The sequence below is a fragment of the Phaenicophaeus curvirostris genome, chromosome 1 (assembly GCF_032191515.1).
Source record: "Phaenicophaeus curvirostris isolate KB17595 chromosome 1, BPBGC_Pcur_1.0, whole genome shotgun sequence".
NCBI lineage: Eukaryota > Metazoa > Chordata > Aves > Cuculiformes > Cuculidae > Phaenicophaeus > Phaenicophaeus curvirostris.
Window position 1 is genome coordinate 104,507,871 of NC_091392.1, and position 13,420 is coordinate 104,521,290.

The window sequence follows — 13,420 nt, forward strand, 5'->3', positions numbered from 1 at the left end:
TCATGAGAAAAGCAGAGGAGCGGCTGCCTGCAACCGTCCTTGCAGATCCCCTTTGTCCACAGCTGAAAAAATGTTGATTAGCCTTCACACATATTGCCAGGAACACAGGAATAAAGCAAGGCATTTGCCGAAATAACACATGGATGCATGCATTTTTGCCCTCTGCTGAAATGATTATTGCTTGCAAATTACATTCATTTTACTTTTTCTTACTCATGAATATTTATATAGGAGGCAAAGCCCCAGACTATTAATCTCAAGGAAGCCCTCCCCTAATAAAACAGAATGAAGTTTTGACAAAAGTGCTCAGAAAAATCTCAATTTATTCCACCTGCTGAAATTATTTTCTTTGCTTTCCCACACATAAGTGTCACTCTAAAATTAACAGGATTTTAACAGATGCATTGGCATTGGATTAGCTCTTCTAAGTGTTTCCTTCCAAGTAGCATCTCCTCCCATCTTCTGATAACCTTATTACTTATTTTGAGTGTGTGATTTTTGCAAACTCTGAGCCAAGGCATGCTTATAATAACAGAGAAGCAACTTTACAGATGGATGTTATTAGAATAATGGCAGCAGCACAAGTTCTCTGTTTTCATTATGAATGAGACCTAATTTTGGAGAAAACACTTGTTTTACCTGCAGAGAAAACAGAAACACCACTAATTCTTGCACCATTACTGTTCTGAGTGCTGTGGCATTAGAGCATCAGACAAATTTTGTTCCAATTTTCAGGCAGGAAATTTCTCAATGTGTCATCAACACACGCTAAGAAATCTTCTTACGCCATCTACCTACCCTCTTCCTATGCTACTGTTCACAAAAAGCATCCATTCAGCACATCTTTGAAAATCTTTTGTAACAAAAAGATGCCTAGCACCCATCCCCTGACAAAGAATCAAGTGCATACCAAAGGCATGAAAACTTAAACCACTCATCCTTATTAAGCATTCCTTCACGATCTCCCATGTTGTACACTAGTGGAACAGATTAAATCCCTTAATCCTGACTTGTTTTTTCCATGTTATCACTGGTTGGTGAAGAGAATACTATTTTTCTGATAGTGCAAAGGTTTTCAATCTAAAATACAGTTAGCAGAAATCCAACGGCTGCAAGCTGAAAAATTAGATAAGCTCAGTTTCTAAAACAGTTAAAATCACAGTAAACAATTTCCTAGGGACATGACAGCAACTGAAATCCCCCGAGTCATTATCTTCTTGTGGATATACTTGGACTGCACAGGAAGTTATTGGCCTGATGAAAAAAATTCCTCTGTGAAATTATATAGCCTCTGCATTGCAGGAAGTCTTCAACATTATCAAATTGCTCACTCTGACATGAATAATAAATCTATGATTCCACAAAAGTAGTTCAGCTAAGTTGCTTATATATTTCTGAGTTTTATGAGGAACAGATTTTCTCTGACTTGGTGCTGTGGTGTAAAATACTCCATTTAAAAGTTCTGCTATATCAAAACCAAGACTTTTCATTACCACGCTGAAAGTTGTATTGTGAGCAAGGAAATCAGCCAGCAGACAGATTGCACAATCTGTTTCCTCAGAACACAGGGAACATTATCACTGTTATTGCCATCATTTTGGGATAGGGATTCTACATAAGCAGCATGGTGTGTCGGGGGCAGGGCCACCCACTTCTCTTCCCTTAAGAGGGTTTCAGTTTTTCCTGTGACAAAGGAATCTCTGGCAACCCAGAGCTCCACCTATTTAAAGCAAAAGTCATGCTGAGTCTTGGAAGCTGTACTAAACAGGATAATTTTATTTTAGTCAATTACTCATATAAGAAATGCTTCTATAAGTTTTGTCAATAAAGGAAACAGTGTAAACAAGAAAATTAAATTTACCAAATTTGCTGCAGGGCAGACAGAGTGACACACACCCACAGAGAACTGATCCTATGGTCCTAGTACTTTCTTTTTTGAAAATGTGTAGTTAAACATATAGATTTGTGAAACATTTACGATGAAAAATTATTCTGCAGTTGAACGTTCCACCAACTGGGAGAAACACTGGTAAGAAATTAGGCACTGGGATTGATGTAACACATATCTCCTTGCAATCTTCTTAAAAACATGTAAAATTCCTCTTCAGGACCTGATCTTGTGTAAATATACCCTCTGAAAATATAGGTATTACATAATATTACAGCAATAAGAAGGTTTCCTGAGATGGAAGGAAGATAAGCATATTTTACCTGAAAAAAAGAAATCAGGTCTAAAAAAGATATTGACAAGGAATCAGATTTTTCCCATGAACCTAAAATCTTCAGTTATGGGTAGTATAATAAATAACACAGGTAAGGTAGTATGGAGGTGGTGGTCACACACACCGGTATTGCTTTTACAGTTGGGGGGTGGGAGGACTTATGAATGCACCTTTATCTTTATTGTCTTCTATGCACTTCATTCAAGCACTACTCAAACAGAAATAACAATATAAAACACTGACCCAAAGTTTCAATGTCCTTTATTCACTTCCTGCAAATCTACTGCCAGCTTCTGACTCTTCCAAACTCCAAATTATTTCAGAATGTGGCAATCTCATTCAGAAAGTGATGTTTCATTTCAACAGTTCCACATATGTGCAAGTTCACATAGGCTTAGTGGATCCAGCTTCAAATCCATTTTTCAAAGTGAACACAAAAGGAGCACGTATGGTTCATATGGAAAGCGTCTGAAAGGTTTTAAGGCATTAACTTCTCAAAGAATTACTAAGAGAAGGAACATATTCTAAAGACAGCTGCAAGAGTCTGAGTTGCTTGACACGATATGCCCTCATCCTTGCTACTAATCATGACTAGCATCCAACACTATTTTTACAGTTATTTTGAAATACAGGTTGCTCCTGGACTATATTCTCCTCTTCTTTCAATCATAAATGCTCTCTAAATTCTCATAAATTTGGGATTTTGTTCAGAATAACAGCAAAATATCTTTCATATCAGCCTAGTTTTATCAGATTCTTATACAATTACAATATCTGCATTTCACGTGCAAAGAAAAAAAAACAAGAAACCAAACTCAAAACAAAACTAAATCTGACATTCCAAGGAAAGAAAAGCAGATAGTACACTTTTGTCCATGCTACATCCTGTGTATACAGATGTCTCCTCGTATTGGTTTGTTCAGCTTTGTAGAGAGCACATTCACACTAATACCCAAGAACTCCCCAGGCTGGAATTGCCTTCATGCTTTGTGCTAGATATAATAGATTTTTTTTTTCTGTGCGTTATCATCACTTGGTTTATCTCCTAACAGGCACTGACTTCTTAATCTTGGTGAACAGCTTTCATTTATATTAAATAAATACACTCATAATTTTAGCTAAGCTGGACACCCTTTCTAACCTCTGAATGGTAATTTGGAGTGTCTTTAAGATATTAAATGATGATATTAAATAGTTGGACCTTCTGAAAGATACACATTCATAACAAAGGGGAGATACATTTAAAACAATGCTTAACATCAGAAATCATCTTTGTAAATTACAGGATGAAGTATTTTGCTACTCCTTAAGGCAAACTGTCCTCCTGCACCTTAAAATCATCTTCAGAAAGAAAAACAAATATTTTCAGCAGAAATATAGTCAAAAAACTCAGGAAGATTTTTTTTGGGGTGTACATGTATGTGTATATGAGTACCATAGCAATCTTTTGGGTTTTATTTTCTCTCCTTAACTTGTGATATAGTAATTTACTTGCCAATCTGTAAACAAATATCAAAGGACAGAAAAAAACAAAGAAACAGAGCAACTTGTTTTATCTTGAGAGTCTGGTTAGTCTTTGAATTAGCTTTGTATTTGATCTGCTAATACCACTACTTAATCAAAAAGATATCTCAAAGGCAGGAAATATCATATGTCATTAGCTGTTTGGTTGGCGAACAAAATATTAAACATTGTCTGAAAATTTCTCTCACATCACCATTGTTAACTAAGTTTATAAATCAGAAAAGGTCTTGTAACGTCTAGAATATGAGAGAAGAAAAAAAATTCATAAGAGCAGTGCAAATAACTGATTTTTTAGTAGTCACGTGAGAAGAAAACATATTCTCTTCAAAGCAATGTTTTTATTGTTCATTTTCAAAAATAGAACATTTTAAAATTAATTATTTTGAGGTTTTAAATATATCATAATATCAATCTGATAAATACCCTAGTTAGTTCTGCTTTTTTAGTACTCATGGCACCGTAACCAGTCTTCATTCCTCAAACTGCTCTACTTTCAGCAAAAAGAGGCACCAAATTCTACTACTGTCCTACTTTTTGTTACTTAAAAAAGAACAACAACTAGTAATATCTGTGTTCATCACAGTTTCGAGTTAGATTCAGGAACTGTGAGATGGCCTCTTTGGATCCTCTGCATTATTTATTTTGAAGCCAAGAACAAATCACTCATCTAGCCAAGAGCAGATAATATAGAGCAATAATGTGTTACTAGATATCCATCATGCTGTAGCACTGCTTTTAGTACCTTAGACACTGACACTTATTGGCCCATCTTCAATATTTTAATCTCAATGTGACTATACTGGAAAATTAAGGAAACTAAACCAGGCTTTTTTATTAGTATATTGTCACTGAGAATGTTTGATTAGCAACTGATCATCCTCAGGTGAGGGGCTGCTCTCACAGTCTTGTGAAGCCAGCTGTAGGCTTCTTTCAAGAGTACAGCCAACTGGTGTTATAACACCACCTTCTTTATAATTTTTGTGTTCCAAAGAAATAAGATAACACACCCATTGACTTTAACTCAGAAGCTGCTATTGAGGAAAAAAAAAATCTAATATATTATACACCTCCAGTTAATCCTCAAAACTTCAAACGTTCACATTTCTCAAGTGAGCCACTTCTCTCTCTCAACATCTACTTCAAGAAAGGAAAATTGTCTCAAGCATTTCCGCCTCCATGCTGTTATTGACAGGTAGAAGCAACTACTGAGGAGTATTTGAAAGATGTAACTGACATTGACTGGGAAAGCGAGTCCTCTTCCCAGGACTAATTCTGGCTAGATTTCTAGAATGGTTATTAACTATCAGGGATACATATCAGAGTATTCTTAATGTCAAGAAAGCTAATGGTCAGAGTTCAACTCTGATTTTCTTTACAACACCTACTCCTACCAGTAAAATGTTGCACACAATATACCCCCTCCCCACACTCTAATATGTGTTTGACACTTAGATACTAGGTTTGTTCAAGTTATGCTAAAAATTTGTGAGTGCTCAGATTCATTTTTAGCTTCAAAACCTGAAATGGGTGTTTCTGATAACTTTGTAAAAAGGTACCTTTATGCAGACCAGTATTTGAAAATTAATCCAGCTCATACAGGGATTAAGGGTTAGAGTAATCACTTATCTCAAATATTTCTAATAGCCCTGGTTAGCAATTATTACACTCTGTAAGATCCCCTAAGAAGTTAGCAATCTTTTGATAGCAGATGGTAAATTGCATAATTAACCTGAAGAGTGTTTTCTGTTCCTGTATATAGCAACTTCTGTGTCCTTTATAAAGCAAGTGCTATTTCACAGTCATCAAAACTAACCGCCAGCAGTTAAACACATCAGAATTCTGTTCACATTGCTAAGTCAGGGTAGTTTTGTTATTTTATGCTAAAACTGCCATAAATTTCCATAAAGTATCCCAAGTCACACTAACTTAACTTGCATTTACTTAAAGTATAATACAATTAAAATACACTTTTCCAGTTAAAGCACTTTTTATTAAGCCTAAAGATACTTAATGACAACAGAAAACCTGAGGAGCTGACGCACCTTGAATAAGGCAAGAAACTTTTGACTTAAACAGCTCTGTAAGCGTTAGCAGCTGGTAGTCTATTATTAGTTGTGAACACACAAACTATCTAAACTAATTCAGTTTTAAGGAAGGCTTTGTTTGGTTAGGTAATAGGGAGAAAACTCTAACTGTACCAGATTACCAGACTAACACTCTGACACTGAAATAGACACATACTTAATATATTTTTCTCTTCTCTTTACTACATGTATTTATTTATGTTTATGCAGGCACCCTTAAAAGAGCTTTGACTTCATTATTAAAAAAAAAAAAAAAGGAAAAAATAGCTCTCCTCAATGCCTATACAAAAAAGTATTTAAAATTTCTATTTGTAGTGTACAGCCACTCTTCTAAAATACCTTAAGCTGTTGTATCAACTAACTTTAAACAGAATTCTTAACATGTGACTACTCCTTTAGTTACAGTGCTTCCTAAAACTGCCACATCTGAAACAGGAAAACAGGCATGCTACGACAAACATTTTTAAGTTTAATCAATTACAGTTTAAAGTTAGACTTTCATCCTTCTAGTACATCATAAATGACCTTTCAAATAATGAAAATAAAAGAACTTGAAGAAATCACACTTGCCTCATAACACTGGAAGTTTATTTAATTTCTTTCTGGCCTATCCCTGTACAAGAAAGTAAAAAATAATAACCTGCAGTGAGCAATATGTATTGTTATATAATGACAATATGTACCCTATTTAACTTAAGGTTCATCCATAACTGACTTTTTGGTGTACTAAGACCTTTAGCAAGGCTCATTGATTTTTAAATATCCCTGCTGCAAATTAGCATGAGGAATGCCACATTCATATTTTTTGTTCTGCCTGTTTCGTGTTAGGAATCTTCAAGCTATGTTGCTCTTACACCGTAACCTTAAAAAGTTTTGTATATTCTCCTAACAGATGTATTAAAGATATACAACTACAAATATCTTTAAGATATCTGTCCAAAGTCAGAAAACACAAAATATTTTTTAGTGGGATATATAGGACCCTTGAGGCATGAGTAACATGCTAATTTGCCACAGTGTGGACATTGCAATTTCTGTGTTAGCAATCTAACAATATTATTGTATCCATTTGGGGCATTGTACAATATTGTACACCTCTAAAACTGGGACTATACTCTTTGTGTTTCCATAAAATTAAGTATTCAGGAATCATACAAAAAAAATATGTATACTTGCAAATGCCACTGTCCCAGTGCCACCACACAGGCTGCAAGGAGGACAAAGAGAACTGTTTCATTAAGTAGGAATAAGACGCACCAGTCTTCATAATCCAAAAGGAGCTACTGAAGGCTGGGAAGGAGCTCAGCTTTGGGATTTCCTTCCTTCAGGTCTGGCACCCAGAGCCCAGGTGGCCTGTGGGGAGACAGCCAGGAGAAAGGTGCCCTCTTCTCCAGGCCCTTCAGGCTGGGCAGAGCTGAGAGAGAAGAGAGGGGTATCTTGTTTCCCTCTCCCTCCATCCTTCCCACCAAAACAGTCTGCTATTGCTGCTCCTCTTTCCTGATACTGTGGTGCAGGAAATTAATTTAGGCTGGGAAAGACAGAAAAAGAAGGAGGAAGAGAACCATGTTTCCTTTGCTGCCATTTCCAAAACACCGAGAAGAGATTGCACAAAGGTAAAAAACTTAGCTGCCAAATTAGATACCAATGCGGAGTGAGGCTAACATCTTTTTATGCCCTCTATGCCAAAATTGGCATAGAAAAGACATACAGTGTCCAACGAGGACACAAGCCTGTTTATTGAAACTCAGAGTTTCAAAACTCATTCCTGGACCTGGATTTCATTCCCCAATGACTCAATCGAAGACTACTTGGGTCTGGCTGTGTTGAACTTATAGACTATATCAAATAATTGTTTTGGTTAATGTAGGATCAAACAATTATAAAACTTCAGCACAACTGATACAGTGGCTTGTGCAAGAGGGATCAATAGCTTCCATCAATATTATTTCTGCAAATGTTAATGACATGAATGACATTAAACCAAATTGATCCAAACAAAAATAAACACCTGATATTAATATATGGACTATATTCAGTCCATGCTGTTGCTATAGTAAAGGAAGAAGATCAATTCAAGCGTTGCCAAGTAATAAGTTACTAACAATCAAACAAAAAAGGGTAAATAAATATGTGCAAGATATCCTGTATGAACTGTTTACTTTAGTGAAATGTCATCAGAAAGATTATATTTTTTTTTTTTTTCAAAATTTAAGGAAAAGGTAGGAAATAGTTCTAGAACAAGTATAGGAAGAAAAATCTAAAGAAATTCAACATAGTAATAGGGGAATAAGATTTTCCCTGTCCTGCTTTAGAAATTTAATGTATTAAGTCCTCCAGTCCAGTTTCAGCATAAATGTGATTGTTGTCATATGGAAACAGTTAAAGGTCCTTGAAAGATTTTGTCTTAATCTGTTTTTTCTAAAATCAACCTCTAAGATGTTCCAATGGCACAGTAAATTTTCAGTATCGGGGAATATTTTTTTTCATTAGGCTCATTCACTCTGCAGTTCTTCCTGGTTGGCTGCTTTTGCTCACCAACAAGACTTTTAGAAAGCTTACAAACTGTTGGAAATGAATGTGACATGCAGAATTGTGTCTCCTGCACACTCCAAAATCTGAGCTGGGAGGTCCACAAAGATGCACAGTAAAGTAATCTAGGGACCAAAGGTAAGAATCAAGAAAACTTAGTGCTGGTTTTGCCAAAAACTACCCTTGGGTTACAACTACATCTTTCAGCTACTTTCTCCATGAAATTGTGAAGGTAAACTGACAGACTATCTGCTTAACGTTCAAAATTAACTTCAGCACTTTCAGATAAAAGGGTCCATGAGGATGATAAAAGATTATCATCGGAAGGTATTATAAAATCATCATTTTTACTGCTGTAACACAAGATTTCAGTAATTAAAAATAAATATCTCATTTTATTATGCTAAAGCAAACATTACAACAAAGTAAATGACAAGTAGCATGCAATAGTACATAATTTATCCACAGTTATTTACACTAGGGTCGTTGTTACACTACCCAAGAGTCTGAACAAGCACTCCCTACACAGGGATGACATCTACTGTAATCCACTCCCAATCTTACATGTAAAAGTATCAGTTGAGGGGTGGGGGGAACAACAAATTATTTTTTGAATACATAAATATTCCCAGAAAATGATGTGCTTTCATGTAATATGTCTGTTTTCCTAGGTTTATGTCTAGAACTATGACATTAGACATTCAATGTTTTAGCTGCAGAAGAAAGCTTGCAACAAAATTACATTAGCATAACCAATCTCAAGTTACCAAAAAAAAAAAAAAAAGACCAAACACCCAACCCCAAAATTATTTTAAAGCATAAGGAAAGTAAGGAAAGCATACCACAGGGAAAGAATAAAAAGGAGAAGACATATTGCTATGGTCTGAATAATGTCACATTCCATTATTGATTAAAATGATTTTACCATGACGTTTCATTCATCAGATTCCATTTCTCATTACATGAAAACTCTGAATATTTATCAAGCTTACATGAGGCTTTTCTTCTCATCAAGCAATGCATCTCCTCTCTCACGTTTAAAGTTACGTTATATTATGTTGAAGGGTCTGCATTGTCTTCGAACTCTCTCTTTCTCACACTTGACCTTAAAACCATCATTTTTAATCTTATTATAATAGATGCTATTAAGTATTTATATGTAACAAGGTGATTTCAATGGTTCATCCTTTTTAAACAACCCTATGATCATTTTTGGTCAGCAGGAAATAAAGACATTATATTAAATCAAGATCTATCTGCTTCCATTCAGTATTAATATTCTTTCTAGTCAGGACGTTTAAGACCTTCACCATACACAATTACAATACATTTTTGATGCTTTGGGATTGGATTCTCTAATCCTTGGGCATCTACTATTCACATTAATTTCAAAAAGTGATTTTAGATTTTTACAGAATGTAGGCCCAATACCTTCGTTAAAGAAACAGGTTAAACTTCGAATGCATTATACTGCTATTATAAATGTCTAGGGAAAGCCAGAAGAAACTGCAGTTTTGCAAGAAGTCTGCTCTAGATTCAGTAAGTCTTTCTAACTACCCTTTGAAAAGGTATTACATCAAGTTATACTGCACATTAATGCTTATTATTTCTGGAAAAATATGTGAAATGAATTAAAAGAGAAATTAGCATGGCAAAAAGTGATGGCACGTAAAAAATGATTCTGCATTCTGCATAAGTAAACCTTCCCCAAAACCTTGTACAGTGAAAACATGCATAATACCAGTAAAGCGTGTAAAACCTCATCTCTGATATATTGCTGCTTATGAAAAAGCTTCTATTTATTTAATTAGCTTTTTGATCAAATTTCATAGGATTAGCAACGATACCATTTCACCTTACAGAGGTTGCATAGCAGGCAAAGTACTGCGTATTCTTAATACTAAACACAATGCTGCTTTATCCCCACATTACTATACACATCATCAGACTTTATCACTACTGAACAGTTGTGTTTGCAGAACTTCATGAAAGACCCTTCATTTTTTCTCCTCCTAAATAGACTGACATGTTTATGATCGTATCAATTTTAATAACTAAAACAATTCACAGCTCAGAAATACCCTGTTCAAACAAAGCTTACTGACTGGAAAAAATCTCTTGATCAAAGAAAAGGAAATCAAAAAGCACCAGAAGTTCAATCTGTATTATTATTAACCATTTGAACTTTCATTTGAACAAAACATTTTTGTTTTATGAACAACATTTTCTGTTTCAGAATTTTGAAATGACAAAGGACTTCTTCTAATAATTTTCTAGCTTTGGTAAGGTATAAAATCAAATTCAAGTTTTTTTAAAAAGAATTACCTTGTAAAAATTTGCAAACCCATATATTTTACAATGTCTGAACTTGACAAATAAATTAGCACTTGACCAATATCAGAATATCTCATCAGAACAAATAATTTTAGAATTTGGCCTCAGGAACACAATACAGTTAAAGTGTCTTGATAATTTCTCACGAAGGCTGAAACTTTAGTACAGGTGCCTGATTTCTTAGGTTTCACAACAAAAAATCAGAGCTGGAGTATGATGAAGTATAATACAATATACAGAACGCACATGGCACGTAAGTACATGTAAAAGCTATTGCACAAGAATTTGACACTAACAGCTACATTACTTCCACTCCCTAGAACTGAAACGATCACTTGTAGGAAACTTGCCATAGTAAAGCAGTGGTCAATAAAAGCAATCTTACCAGCTAAATTGTAGCTGAAGTCAGTGGCACAATTATTTTTTATTTTTAAAGCAGTAACATACCAGTGAAAACATTCCACTGAAGATGAAGAGTCAGGGAAGTGTCTATAAAGCAGATCCATCTGGAAGAGCAGCTGAAACAGTGAACAGAATGAATTTCCCACTTTTAGGTGTCTTGCATAATTTCTTAACCCTTGCCCTTAGATTTCAACAGATCTCTTCAGTCTTTGGCTTCCCCTGTTTAACTAGCAGCCCTAGACAAATACCTTCAAAAAGAGGCCACAGTTTGAGCCTCCTTAATATTAGACTTTTCCTAGATGAACAGAACCAAGCAATTTTCCCCACGTACAGTATCTCTGTTCTGCTTAATCTTTACCTTTCTCTTTGGCTGTATTTTGGATTTCATCTGTTGATATTGCACTTTCTGTCTTCAAAATAGAAATTATTTGTGTGTTGGTGCATATTTATGAGAAACAGCAATGCATAAGAACTCAAGCTGTGAGGAAGTCTTTACCCTGAGGTCCCAGTGGTCCCTCAAAACTCTCCTCAGCTGTTGCAAACTCACAGGAGGCCTATTTGTTTATGGAAGTGTGCCAGGTGTTTCTCTTTCATAAATATTTAATTAATCAATCTTGTGAGGAAAAAATGCAGCCTGCGCAACACTCATGGTAATGAATATGTGTTAGCTGTCTCAAATTTTCCCCCTTAGAATCTGATTAGTTATGTCATTTGTAAATGCAAGCAAATCTATTGTATTTCTAGCAGCAAAGCAGAGCACAGTGGTTTGGAGGAAGAAGGTTTTGTCAAATAAGGCACAGAAAAAAATAACTAGTCAAAATGATAGTTGTTATGATAGTAGAAAGGGGATGCCATAGGACAGTATATTTAAAAAAACCCAAACTTTTTTATAATTTATCATGAAGAAGGGGCCATTCAAGGGGCTGCATTTGCACAAAATCTTCTTGCCTGAGTATCAGGTCACTTCACAGAGTCCTGCTATTATGGCCAGCCAAGCCCTTCTGAGATCTGAAACCCTCTTCCCTCCTTCCACACATGATAACCTGCAGATTGCATCTCTGTAGGTGTAAGCAGCAGTAAACCTACACTCACTTGTAAAGAAAAAAAAAAAAGTGTATCTCGGGGAATTCTAGATGCTCTGATCTTGCAATTAGGTCGTAGTAAGTATAGATTGTTAAAGATTTTAAATTGCTTTACATTTGCTAGAAGTGTAATTCCAAGCATGCGGTTAGGACTATAATGTCTTGATGTAAGGGTGGGAAGACAAAGCTAACATCAGAGAATGACTCTGAGGACCGAAGCTTTATGTCTCAGTCTAGATGGCAAACATCTACTTAAATAGCAACAATCAGCTTGCTCTGTCACAGATCTAACACAGCTAACATGCTTAGGGTTTGCCTGGGGTAATGGAGAATTAAATTCCAAAGCAGAGTAAGTGTACTTGAGCTTTATCACACAGGATTTAAAACTGTGAAAAAATCAAAAGGAACTTTAAAGTCTAGCCAATGTTAAAAAATATATTAAAAATAATTTAACCTAGAAACACACAGTGACAATCACAACACTAAAGAAATATAAAATCATCTTTGATTGTATTTTACATTCATCTTCAAGCCTGTTTTCCTCCTGAGTAACACATAATAGCTTTTGTCTTTAGCTATGGTTACCATATGCCAAAAAAAAACAAAAAAAAAAAGAATAAGATACTAAACAGGCATCTAATTTCTGTGGAAAATTCAGTCATTGCAGAGTCAAAAGAACAATTGTGCAGAAATACTATCACCTTTAAGAGTAAACCTCCCAATACATGTCAGTGCAACGTCCAAAGCACAGAGCACAGTATGTGACGTTTTGTATGATGTCTATACTGCTATATGAAAGAGGGCTGGCAGGTGGGGGCTGGGGGAGGAGGTTAAGATCTGAGCTTCTGATTATCCAGATTGATTAGGTTACTCACAAACTTTCTTTGAGTTGCTTAAAGGTTTTTGTTTGTTTAAAGCAAATTATTATTTTTTGGGGGGAAGGCATTTTAACAGGGGCTTAGTCTTTAATGGTGTGAATATGAACAAGTAAGTACGCTCAGCACTGGCACCAGGGTTTTGTTTCTTTCCTTCTTATTCAGCAATACACACATAGCCATAGTGCCTAGCATTAGGTTTAAAACACAAAAGTTACAGCTGAAACCATACTCAGAAAATCTCAACTTCACTGGGCCCTGGCTTTCACTGCTATAAATTGTTACTGGAGAATCAATTAAAAAGAAAAACAACCCAGTGCACTCTGGATTTATCAAAAGCTAGTATTTTAGCTTAGTTATAGGGAAAA

The 13,420-nt window shown here is 35.3% G+C and overlaps 1 protein-coding gene across 15 annotated transcripts in view; it reads right to left on the minus strand.

Moving 5' to 3' along the window:
• ROBO2 (roundabout guidance receptor 2) overlaps positions 1-13,420 on the minus strand; it is a 905,955-nt gene that overhangs the window by 602,639 nt on the left and 289,896 nt on the right. The window lies entirely within an intron of this gene.